The 13,197-nt window shown below is 41.1% G+C and overlaps 1 protein-coding gene across 3 annotated transcripts in view; it reads left to right on the forward strand.

The window, feature by feature from the left end:
• Window positions 1–13,197, forward strand: part of LOC137379652 (ninjurin-2-like) — a 354,918-nt gene that overhangs the window by 121,656 nt on the left and 220,065 nt on the right. Inside the window, exon 2 of one of the 3 annotated variants that reach the window (XM_068050795.1) lies at window positions 5,469–5,523. The exons of the other annotated variants lie outside the window; for them this stretch is intronic. The gene's annotated coding sequence lies outside the window, so the exon portion shown is untranslated. The remainder of the gene's footprint in view (window positions 1–5,468; window positions 5,524–13,197) is intronic. 3 annotated transcript variants of the gene reach the window in all.

Consider the following 13,197-nt stretch of genomic DNA (forward strand, 5'->3'; position numbering starts at 1 on the left):
GCTCCTCCAATTCTGGCCTTTTGCAAATCCCCTGGAATTTCTTCCCAAATTCCCTCTCTGACACACTACTTCTCCTTCCTCCTTTAAAATTGATCCTTTAAATCTACCACTTTGGCTAATTTACAGCTGTGGTTCAGTTGTTAACACTCTTACTCCTGAAGTAAAAGGTTGTGGGTTCAAATCGTACACCAGGTTTTAAACACAAAATTCTAGGTTGATAACCCAGTGCAACATTGAAGGAATGCTGCTGTACTATTGGAGGTGCTACCTTTCAGATTGAATGTTAAACTCGGAGCCCATCTGTCCTCTCAGGTGGATGTAAAAAGTCCCATGGTACTACTTTGAAGAGTTGGGCAGCTATCCTTGGTCAATATTCATCTCTCAATTATCACAAAAGCAGATTATCTGGTCTTAATCATATTGCTGTGTGCAAATTGGCTATGACATTTCCTTAATTGCAATGGTGAGGACACTTCAAAAGTACTTCATTGCTGTAAAGCAGTTTGAGAGGTCCTGTGGTCCTGAAAGGCAGTACAGAAATGCAGGTCTTTCTTTCAAGCTTGTGATCATCTGCTCCAATATCTTCTTATGTGGCTCGGTGTCAATTTTATCTGATAATGCTGCTGTGAAGCACCTCGGGCACTTTACTATGTTAAAGGCGCTATATACATGGTTTTTGTAATGCTCCAGTGGTTGAAGAGCCTGTTGAGTACATACTACGTAGCAGCAAGAGCACTTTCTGTAAGATACCAGACTGTAGCTGCTGTGTATGGAACTGTACTCCAGCCAGTCAGCGCTTTCAGAGATAATGGGAGAAAATTGGAAAAAGAAGTGATTGGCATTGTCTTCGTTTAGTGAAGTAGAAGAGTCGTGTGTTATTTCTTGTGATAATGCTCCGTGCAAGTTAAGTGAGAGTGCATTTGGACGCAAATTGTGTTAAATGTTGGCCGGATTGGTTTGGTGGACACGACCGGCGGTTCGAGTCACACCCTGGATGGGCAGCATGAAAGCTACAGAAACACTGGGAAACATTACTCCAGCCTACAGAACTTTATGGTGGAGGCAGATGTTTTTAACTATTTTAACTGAACCTTAAGGACACTGCGGGGGCGGAGGCGGTGTCATAAGCCCAAATAAAATAAATCTAGCAAAAGTGACCCAATTTTAGAGGGGCACAACTAATAACACCCACATCATACACAAAAAGGAAACGTATTCAAGTTAAATCATAATATTAACAGTATTGACCTGCAGATGTTTCGAAAGCACGTTGCAATCATTACACCGGAATTAATCTTGTGATGTTTGATATAGATTTATTTCAATAAAACATCTTATAAACCAAGGCTTCTTTGTCAAAAAAATTGTACTTATTACTATGTGACCCCCGCCCCTCCTCTTCCCTCCCAAGAATCGCCCCCTATTGACACTGGATCCTATTACATCAATCACAAAGACACTTGTTCAGTAGCCGGTTCTTCACGCACCACCTCGAATGTCAGATACATCTAACGGAATTCAGTCCCAGAGCCGCTGACCGATCACAAGAAGGGAGGGGGGAGAAAAAAACAATTAACATCCGAAAGAAACCATGAGCACTTCGACAGTTGGGTCCCGTGAGCGCACCGTGAGTAACTACTCGGCACACTTTTATTTCATGTACTTGTTTACCCTTTCGATCTACCCTCTGCCACTGTTGAATTTATCACAGATGTGAAAGTCTCAGTTATGTAATTTGCAGGCCTCCGCCATTCTCTCCTCCTGTCGAGGAGCGCCCGCTGGCTGCCCGGGTGTGAGGGGGAACCGGGGGCGATGTGAACCGCGGCTGCGTTAGATTTCCAGTTTCCCACTTTCACGGGGTTATGGTTTGACTACGTGGCAATAATTCCTCCTTACCTCAATATGATATTTATTGTCAGTATATGTGGTAAGATCGTTGAAGGAGTATTTGGTGGTCTTAACTGTGATTGTGAATTTTTCCTTTTCCCAAGTTCTAAAGAACCTCAGAAGACGAGCGGATAATGTCAATAAAATCATTTCATTTGCACTTCGCCACGCTCCATTAATTTTCCCTGACATTGTTTGGGTCTGACTGCATTTAGCTGCAGCTTTCTCACCGCTAACGAAAAGAACAGCATTGACTATGATGATAGCATGATTAAGTTGTAGAGATAAGCCAGGGAACTGTTGTAGATAAGCCAGGGAACTACAGACCAGTGAGTCTATTGGAGAAAATTCTGAAGGAGAGAATCTATCTCCACTTGGAGAGGCAAAATTTGATTAGGAACAGTCAGCATAGCTGTGTCAGAGGGAGGTCATGCCGAACAAATTTGATTGAATTTTTTGAGCATGTGACCAGGTGTGTAGATGAGGATAGTGCAGTTGATGTAGTTTACATGGATTTCAGCAAAGCCTTTGACAAGGTCCCACATGGGAGACTTGTCAAGAAAGCAAATGCACATGGGATACAAGGTAACTTGAGAAGGTGGATTCAAAATTGGCTTAGCTGTAGGAGACAGAGAGTGATGACAGACGGCTGTTTTAGTGACTGGAAGCCAGTGTCCGGTGGCGTACCACAGGGATCTGTGCTGGGTCTCCTATTGTTTGTCATTTATATAAACGACATAGATGACTATGTGGGGGGTAGGATCAGTAAGTTCCCGGATGACACAAAGATTGGCCGAGTGGTTAACAGTGAGGTGGAGTGTCTTAGGTTACAGGAAGATATAGACGGGATGGTCAAATGGGCAGAAAAGTGGCAGATGGAATTTAACGCTGAAAAGTGTGAGGTGATACACTTTGGAAGGAGTAATGTGACACGGAAGTATTCAATGAATGGCCTGACACTGGGAAGTTCCGAGGAACAAAGGGACCTTGGCGTGTTTGTCCATAGATCTCTGAAGGCAGAAGGGCAGGTTAATAGGGTGGTGAAAAAGGCATATGGGACACTTGCCTTTATCAATTGAGGCATTGATTACAAAAGCAGGGAGGTCATGTTGGAGTTGTGCAGAACAGCTGGAGTACTGTGTGCAATTTTGGTTGCCACATTATAGGAAGGATGTGATTGCATTGGAGGGGGTGTGAGGCGATTCACCAGGATGTTGCCTGGGATGGAACATTTAAGCTATGAAGAGAGGTTGGATAGGCTTGGGTTGTTTTCACTGGAGCAGAGAAGATTGAGGGGTGACCTGATCGAGGTGTACAAGATTATGAGGGGCATGGACAGGGTGAATAGGGAGCAGCTGTTCCCCTTAGTTGAAGGGTCAGTTACAAGGGGTCACAAGTTTAAGGTGAGGGTCGGGAGGTTTAAGGGGAATTTGAGGAAGAACTTTTTTACCCAGAGGGTGGTGACAGTCTGGAATGCCCTGCCTGGGAGGGTGGTAGAGGCAGGTTGCCTCACATCCTTTAAAAAGTACCTGGATGAGCACTTGGCACGTCATAACATTCAAGGCTATGGGCCAAGTGCTGGCAAATGGGATTAGGTAGACAGGTCAGGTGTTTTAATGCATTGGTGCAGAATCGATGGGCCGAAGGGCCTCTTCTGCACTGTATTATTCTGTGATTCTGTAATTGAAGTCATCCCCCGAGTAGTTTGGGCACGTTGGCCCTTATCCTGTCAAGTGCTATCCATCAGTGCCTTTAGTTTAGGCGTGGGAATTTGCCACCATGTGAAGTTATGACTAAATCGATTTAAATTTGAGATTAAATTCCAAAGGAACTGGTAATGAAAGCTTTGAAATATCAGGTGTTAGAACTGACAGTTATTATTACCTTCATTATGTGTGTGGGTGCACATTCACCTCTTTAAACACTTTATAACACTTCAAACAAAGTATTTCATAGTTGGCATAGCAGGGAGGTTTCAAGAAGTGAAACGAGTCTTCCGTTAATGTTGATTCCCACCAAACAGAAGAAATTCGGAACTTGACAAATCCATGATAGTCGATATCTGGGAACGAAGGGCATTTGTGGAGAGTTTTATTGCCTCTGGTGATCTTTTCCCCCTACTTTGCTAAACGGAGCGTTGCCATCAGTCTTTGTATAATGTGGTTTAAAGTGCGGTCTTCGGGTCTGTATGTTGTGAAACTGTCAGTCAGGTGATGCTCTCTAGCACATTATTTCTGCATCAAGCTGAGACTGGTTTTAGGAGAATTCGGCTGTGCACCAGAGCCAAGGACAAACAAAATTGGGTTTCATTGGCCCTGGGGCTGCTGCTGGAATTTCTCCTGGCGTGGTTCACGTGCATTTTCCTCGTGCCATCATATTGCAAAGCATTTGACGGAGTTTTGCATCTAACGGTGATGTTAATGCGAAAGAAAAACCGTTCCAGTGGTGGCTGAAAGGAACCATACAGTAGTTTGATGGTGATACATCTGAGGTACCTAATTCGCTAAATCCACGTTACACGCAGGACTAGACCCAACTTTCCATAAGCAAACAGAGTTTTATGAACCAAAACCTTTGCGTCCTTATACGCTGCCATGCAGGAATTGGTACAGTTCAGATGTACCTCAAACCCTCATAAATTATTTAAAGAACAATACATGAGATTTCCAGCATATTAGACAGAAAAATAAGACATCCCTAAGATTACTTTTCCAGATTTATTTATGTAAAAATACAAAAGCAAAGTTTGGTAATATATTAATCAAGCTTACATCATATATGAAATTAGTTGAATGTTTAAAACAAAATAACTTGAGTCTAGAATTCTTACAGCAAGTTCTGGTGATAAATTAGGTGAGATTAATTATCTGAGTTCTTTTCACCATCAGGTACAGTGTTTAGAACACTGAAGATCACCAGACAGTCCTGAAATATTAGGTTGTCATTTCTTTTAATGTAAAATCACACACTTGCCAATAGCATTGCCTGCCAATGTTGTTGCTTTGATGGTTAATTGAATCAATTATGTTTTTCTCCTTAAAAAAAGTACCCTTGACCCCTCTGTCCCTGCTAAATAACATCCCATTTACAGCCCCCTTTCCTCTCCTCGATCCTCAAATCAGCTGTTGCCTCCCTGATCTTTGCCCATGTTTCCCACAAATTCCTGTTTAAATCCCCCTAGCCAGGTTTCCTTAAACTTCTTCACCTTTGCACCTTCCTCTCTTCCTTTTAAGGCCTTCCTTTACATCTACCTCTTTGACCAAGCTTATTGTTATTCTCCCTATCCACCCTTTAGCTTGATATCCATTTTTCTTGCATCTCTGTGAAGCACATTGCAACATTTTTCTATCTTAAAGGTATATACACACAAGTAGTTGTGACAATGATGCCTGTCTGAAATCTCTCTTTACAATGGATTTTTGAATTGCTATATTTATCCTATGGAATTTATTTTAAATGGACAAATAATTAATGTTAACCCTTTTAACATATTGTTTAACAGTTTGGTAGTGGCTTCTGCGTGACATAAAGCCCTCTTTTTTCCTACAGTAATTCAAAATTATTTCTTTTCTTTTGCCTAGGAGGAATGAAAGTAACAGATCCCACTGAATCAAAGAAAGTTCTTTTGTGAATCAGGTGAAGTGTCCCTACATAGCAGAAACATTTTTAATGCACTGCTTGGACACCCCTTTTGTTGCTGTCTCAAATGTGAAATGATCCACGTAGGATATAGATGTCTCAAAGGATAAAAGCTCTCCTGTTATATTTGGCTTACCAAAAATGTGACTAAACCTTGGGTCCAGAGTCCAAGTTTTAAGTTTTGCAACCCAATTATTTATCCTTAACTGTTGTGCAAGGTCAGAAACGATGAGAGCACTATTATACTGATCATCCGGTATGATAGAAGCTGGAAAGCCTGACTAGTTTAAGGCGGCTGCCCCATGATCATTTGAAAATCTGCAGTTTATTTAAAAATATATATATCATGGGAATTCAATTAACATTTTCCAAAAAAGTTTCCAAGCTTATGGCTTGCCAATTCTCTTAAAGTGAGCAGTTTGAAGAGAGTCTAGAGAGATACTTACCAAACTGGGTAACACGTGAGAAATTCCTATACGCTTCACCATGCAATAGTAATTCACAAGAGCTTTCGGACACACTGCATGGTTTGGCATTTCATTTTCCAACAGGACTTTGCCATGAAATAATGTAAAATGGAAGGTGTTATTGTAATGAACAATCTTTATTTGAGAAAGTGTTTTGAATGCTGAGCTTAATAATCTGTGATAACATTTTGACAGGCTGTCAATAGAAATGTACATCTCTGGATTTTACCTTGGTGCATGTTGTGCATGCTATGTAATGTTACTGCTTAGGCATTTTGTTATATAGTTCAGTCCAATAATTTGTGTTCTTCCCATAAGCATACCCATTTCGTTGGACTAACAGCGATATTTTTCCAGGATTTTAGAACAACTTGCAGGGTTTACTGGAGTCAAATGGAAAGAATCCCAGGTTCGAATGACAAATCTTCACCTCCAGGTTCCATTACTGAACTGATCAAGCATCAGCAATTCTCTGGTGTATTGCAGACCCACTTGACTCAGATATCAAACTAGTGAGCCTGCCACATTGATTTGAATTAGTTATAAACTTCTATCTCCGCTTGTCATCTTGGAGTCACCTTGACCCAAGAGACCCCACTTATCTCCTTCTCTTTCACCTCCCTCCCCCAACTACTGGCCAATATGCCTAAATTGGATTATTCAACAACAGACATGTGTGAGTTTGCCTCACAAGACAGACAGTAAGTACCATCAACACAGCAGTGCATCTCACCATAAAATGTATGAGTGTGTGACCACTATCCTTTTAATCACATCATAGAACAGTGGTTCTGACAGTTAGAGGCGTGAAGTAGCTGCTTGCTTCTCTGCAACACAATCATCATAGGTACCAAGCCCTTTAAATATGAGCATGTGCTGTCTGGGTAATCTCTTTGAGCAGCTGGTACTAACTTCCTGACTTTCTTATCAGTGTAGTGGAATAACTACACTGTGTAGTGGAACAACTACACAATGCAGCTGGCAACATGCTAACCACCTTGACGTCCTAGGCATTCAAGACCAGTGTCACTTATCTGGTTTCTTGACAGCAATTACTTCATCCAGGTCCTCATGCGAGTTGCTTTACAATAGTATGTGCCTGCTATGAATAGATTGCCATTATACTCAGTGATAGATTGGTGGTCTGGAGCCCGAAATGTAACCATTTCCCCTTTTTGCCACAAATCCACCTCACTGGATCACTTAGGTGGGCAGAGAAGTCCTTCTAGTATATGCCTGGAGTTCTAAACAATGACAGCGAACTGTTTGGTAACTGTTTTATTTGCCACAGGATTAAACTGCATTGGCACTTTTCTGTCACTGGGGAAAGACAAGAAAGATTAAAGCCCCTTTTGCTTAGTTTCAATATGGTTCTGAAGGACTGTGTCCAGCCTGAACACCCTTGAGGGGCCAATAAAATCAATAATTGCCTCTATAATCAATTCTTTTGTGATTTTCTCTTTAGTTTTTTTGAAGAAATTACATCTTATTTGGTAACACCCACCACCACATTCCATTGTTCAAGATGTTGATTGGCTAATGCAGTAGTTAGCTGATATTGTGAATGGTTTCACAACACCTCTTCAGGTGTTGTCCCTCTCTCTTTTAAATCTGCTATCATTACCCCTCACTTCAAAAAAAACAACCCTTGACTCCATCTACTATCCCATCTCCAACCTCCCTCTCCTCCCCTAAGTCCTTGAACGTGTTTTGGCCTCCCAAATCTGTTCATATCTTTCCCAGAACTCCATGTTTGAATCCCTCGAATCAGGTTTTTGTCCTGCCACAGTACCGAAACAGTTCTTATCAATGTCACAAATGACATCCTATGTGACTGCGACAAAGGTAAACATTACCTCCTTGTCCTTCTCAACCTATCTGCAGCCTTTGAAATGGTTGACCATACCATCCTCTTATACTGCCTCTCCACTGTCGTCCAGTTGGGTGAGACTGCTCTCACCTGGTTCCATTCTTATCTATCTAATCATAACCAGAGAATCACTTGCAATGGCTTCTCTTCCCATTCCCGCACCATTACCTCTGGTGTCACCCAGGGATCTATCCTTGGCCCCCTCATATTTCTCATCTACATGATGCCCCTTGGCAACATCATCCAAAAGCACTGTGTCAGTTTTCACATGTATGCTGATGACACTCAGCTCTACCTCACCACCACCTCTCTCAATTTCTTCACTGTTGCTAAATTATCAGACTGCTTATCCAACATCTAGTATTGGATGAGTAGAAATTTCCTTCAATTAAATACTGGGAAGACTGAAGCCATTGTTTTCCGTCCCCGCTGCAAACTCCGTTCCCTAGATAGCAACTCCATCCCTCTCCCTGGCAACATGCCAAGATTATGTCAGTCTGTTTGCAACCTTGGTGTCACATTTGACCCCAAAACGAGCTTCCGACCTCATATTCGTGCCATGACTAAAACTGCCTATTTCCACCTCTGTAACATTCATCCAACTTTGCCCCTGTTTCAGCTCATCTGCTACTGAAACCCTCATTCATGCCTTTGTTACCTCTAGACTTTAATATTCCAAAGCACTCCTGGCAGTTCTCCCATATTCTACCCTCCATAAAGTTGAGGTCATCCAAACCTCTTCTGCTCGTGTCTTAACTCGCGCCAAGTCCTGTTCCCCTATCACCCCTGTGCTCGCTGACTTACACTGGCTCCCCATTAAGCAGCGTCTTGATTCTAAAATTCTCATCCTTGTTTTCAAATATGTCCATGGCCTTGTTCCTCCCTATCTCTATAATCTCCTCCAGCCCCACAAACCTCCGAGATGCCTGTGCTCCTCTGTTTCTGGCCTCTTGTGCATCCCCAATTTTATCGCTGCACCATTGGTGGCCGTGCCTTCAGTTGCCTAGGCCCTAAGCTTTGGAATATCCTCCCTACATCTTTCCACCTCCACCTCACTTTCCTCCTTTTAAGACAGTCCTTAATCCTACCTTTTTGACCAAGCTTTTGGTCCTCTGACTTTATGTGGCTCGGTGTCATATTTTGTTTTATAATGCTCCTGTGAAGTGCCTTGGGACATTTTATTATGTTAAAGGTGCTATATAAATATAATTTGTTGTTGTAGATCCCCAGGCGAGTCCACGAATAACAACATCTAATCTGTAAAACAAACCTTGTAGTTTTTACAAACTGACCATAGTTGAGAATCTACATTAAAATGTGAAAATAATTGGTTCTTCGGAAGTATTGTCAGAAAAACGATGGTTACAAAGTGGAAACAATTCTATCAAAATATGTAAATTTTGTGATTGAGGTGCTAGATGTTTAACTTAATGGGAAGGACGAGATGAATACAATTCTCATACTTAACAATTTGTTACTGACAGCACCTCCAAAGTCAAGAGCAAACTGAAGAAAACAATATAGTGTTTGCATTGCCAGACATACAGTGCATTACCAAATAAAAGGTTTCAACCGCAGTTCTGATTTTTCGCGCTGTCCTCAACGGAAGCATTTGTGCAAAGTGGCTTGAGGTTAGAGGTGAGGGGGAGGGGAGAATAGCCTGTGTATGTTGGTTGCCATTGGACTGAACAGCTGAAATGTTATGCTCAGCTTTGTACTAATGAATAAAGTTATTTTGTGATCACTGACAGGTGCATAACCTCCCCATCTCAGGGGAAGCCTCACTGTTTATGGCTTTTGTCAACAAAAACAACAAAGCATATCGACAGTAGGAACATTGCCTAGAATTGAGAAACAGCTTCAAGAGCTTTGTTTCCAATATAAATTAATTTCAAATGCACTGATCTACCTGTTTATAACCTGCACAGTCTGTGCTCAGGGTGTTACTGCCTCTTGATGTCATCCTTGGAATATTGCTATTTTCAGATTTGCATTTGATTGTTGGAATGAATTTTTCTTACTAAATGCTGTAAACAATAGGATGTTTTGGCTTCCTATTTTTCAGAGAGTGTAGAATATTATTAGTTCCATAATTATACATGTAATAAGGGTGTGACTACCCAATAAATAGATCCATTTAAATTAACTACACCTGTAACCTGGCCACATAATCCTGTTTCATACAGCATGCTGATATCATGATATTTGCAATATCATTAAGTCATTAAAACAAAATGATATAAAAATGACCGTGTGAATGACAATTATAATCTCTTGAGTCTTGTGTTGCAATCTGAATGTGAAAATGAAAAGGGATGGGGAGGCATTTGTCAGATTCAATTACAAACTCTGGGTACGCACATACAAACTGCTCAAATAGTCAGAAAGCAGTTGTCTGGATAATATGACTCGAAAAAGGGAGGTTCTCCACAGCTGGGTTAAGATGTTGCAAGGTATAAACAGAATGCGGTATTGCCTTCAAGACCCTTTGTGGTCTCCAGGTTGAAGCCTGTGATGTATAGGATTACACTGTCCTGTGAGAGCATGTGATTCCTGCACCTGTTTGGTGAGGTCACATATGTACTGAACCAATGGGACAGCTAACTAACTTTTTCTCAATTCTGTCTCTAGCTTTTAATTTTCACTTGATAAGCATTAGTTTGTGCTAGTGAAGTATATTTCATACTCTTTTCCTTGAAACCACACCTCCCCTTGTCCAGCTCATAATGGTACTGACTGCAGTCATGTAGAAGTCTGCAACCCAATCTGTATCTTGCCAGCAGGCAGCTGGATAAATAAAACAAAATCCAAAAAATTCTGCATCTTTGACAGATGTACTGACTTTATTTTATTATTCTTTGCAAGTTAAAATGGTTTGGAAGTCAGAATGTCATTGTCAGTGTGTAGCGTTACACATAATATATAGCAACTCTCTGGATCATGGTGGTACTTATTAAGGGTGATTTAAATAATATGCCTCAGTTCAGATTTGGCTCCTGCTTAAGTATCTTATGTGTGGGAGACGGCAGGCTGGCAGGTGCATTAGAAAGCCTCAAGCAATCAATTGATGCTTTTATGTCACAATTATAGTCTCTATCTTAGACTGATAAGGACAGATGGTAGGGTGTCAAGACATAACTGTGTCTTTGGGGTATCACAGCTAATTTATGATGTCTCTATGAATAGTCCACTTTCAGATGACAACTTTCAAGAAGATTAATACAGCATTAATTCCTGTGGCTATTAAAGTCAATGGCATTACAGTTTAAATCTCCCCTACAGGATAACAATCAATAAAAAGCATTATTTTTTCAAACGTTCACTCGATCGAGATATATTATCATCAGGCTTAGAGTACATGACCTCAGCTGTCCTGTTGGGTCGGTGTTTCCCCCACAAGAAGGGAAGATGAAAAAGTTAGAGCTGACATTATCTTGGTCCAAATTTGACCACCTCTGTTGGCCATTAACAGACCAAGAATGCTAACACATCATCTCGTAATAAACAGTAGATCACAGATCTAGTAAAATTGAATGCTCCATTACTCAATATATGCAAGGGTGTAGTGATTTCATATATACCACATATGCAAATTTTACCCATTTAATATAAAGTATATCTATGGCAATGGATTATCGACACACTCACCCCCATCCCAGACCTGCCTGATCACTGCCACATTTCCCCATCTTTGTTCACTTCCTCTTCCTATATTCATATGTTACTCTTTGGTGACATTATCCTTTGTCAGGAATGTCTTTACCTTCTATATGTCTGCTGATGGCATCCAGCTGTACATCTCCAACACTTCTATTGACTGCCTGTCTGATGAATGGGACAGAATTTTGTCTAATTGCATATTGGAAAGCTGAAACTTTTTAACCTCACCACTGACTCCCTCCTCTCTAGCTACTTGCTCAGTTGAACCAGGTTGTGCACAGGCTTTGTGTTATGTCTTACCCCACAGTTGAGCTTCAAATTTGATATCTTACTCAGCACTAAGACTGTTTAGTTTCATGTTTGCAACATTACCACTTCTACCCCTATCTTATGCCCAATGTCATGAAACTCTTACTCTTCCCTAGAGAGCAGTGGATGCAGGGTTGTTGAATATTTTTAAGGCTGCGTGAGATGAAGGGTCATTGACCTGAAACGTTAACTCTGCTTCTCGCTCCACAGATGCTGCCAGACCTGTTGAGTATTTCCAGCATTTCTTGTTTTTATTTCAGATTTCCAGCATCTGCAGTATTTTGCTTTTATTTTAGATAGATTCTTGATTGACAAGGGAGTCAAAGGATATAGGGAGTAGACTGGAAAGTAGATTTGAGGCCACAATCAGATCAGCCATGATCTTATCAAATGGCGGAGTAGGTTCGAGGGGCCAAATGGCCTACTCCTGCTCCTAATTCGTATGTACTTATGTTCAAATGTTCTCGCACTAATGATCTCGTGACACAATTTCACCAAAGTCCTCTTTGCTGGCCTCCTGATTTTCAGTTACCATCAACTCTCATGGGGAGATGGTGGTGTAGTGGTAATGTCATTGAACTAGCAATCCAGAGGCTGCCCTGGGGACACAGGTTCAAATCACACTACAGCAGCTAGTAGAATTTAAATTCACTTAATGAATAAAAATATGGAATTGAAAACTAGCTATGAAACTATCAATTGTCATAAAAACCCATCTGGGTCACTAATGTCCTTTGGGTAAGGAAATTTGATGTCCTTACCTGGTCTGACCTACATGGGATTTCAGACCCACAATAATATGGTTGACTCTTAACTGCCCTCTGAAATGGACTAGCTAACCTCTCAGTTGTCAAGGGCAATTAGGAATGGGTATAAAATGCTGGCCTTGCTAGTGATGCCCACATCCCATGGAAGAATAAAATAAACCTCTGCTAATCATACCACACCACACACTTAGCCTTGCTTGCTAATCACCTCATCCTTGCTGGCTTTTTGTACTGCATTGAATTCAAAATCTCCTTCATCTATAAATCCCTCATGGATCTCATTACATCTTACTTTTGCAATTTTCTCCAGTGTTATGTTCTCATCTGTGCCATCTGGTCTTCTGACTTTGGTCTCAAAAACAACTTTCAGTTCTATTGCACCTTTAATACAGAAAAAATGTTCCAAGATGCTTCATAGAAATGAATACTGAGCTGAAGAAGGAGATATTAGAAGGCCTGATATGCATCTCCCCTATTCCTCAGCTCCATTATTTGGGCACAGCCTTCATCCCTCTCAATTTTAGTCTTGCAACTCCTTCTGCAAACCCTTCCACCTCTCGACCTCCCTACTGTTCTTTTCAAAAGCCTTTACAAAACC

Source organism: Heterodontus francisci, chromosome 18 (genome assembly GCF_036365525.1).
Source record: "Heterodontus francisci isolate sHetFra1 chromosome 18, sHetFra1.hap1, whole genome shotgun sequence".
Lineage (NCBI taxonomy): Eukaryota > Metazoa > Chordata > Chondrichthyes > Heterodontiformes > Heterodontidae > Heterodontus > Heterodontus francisci.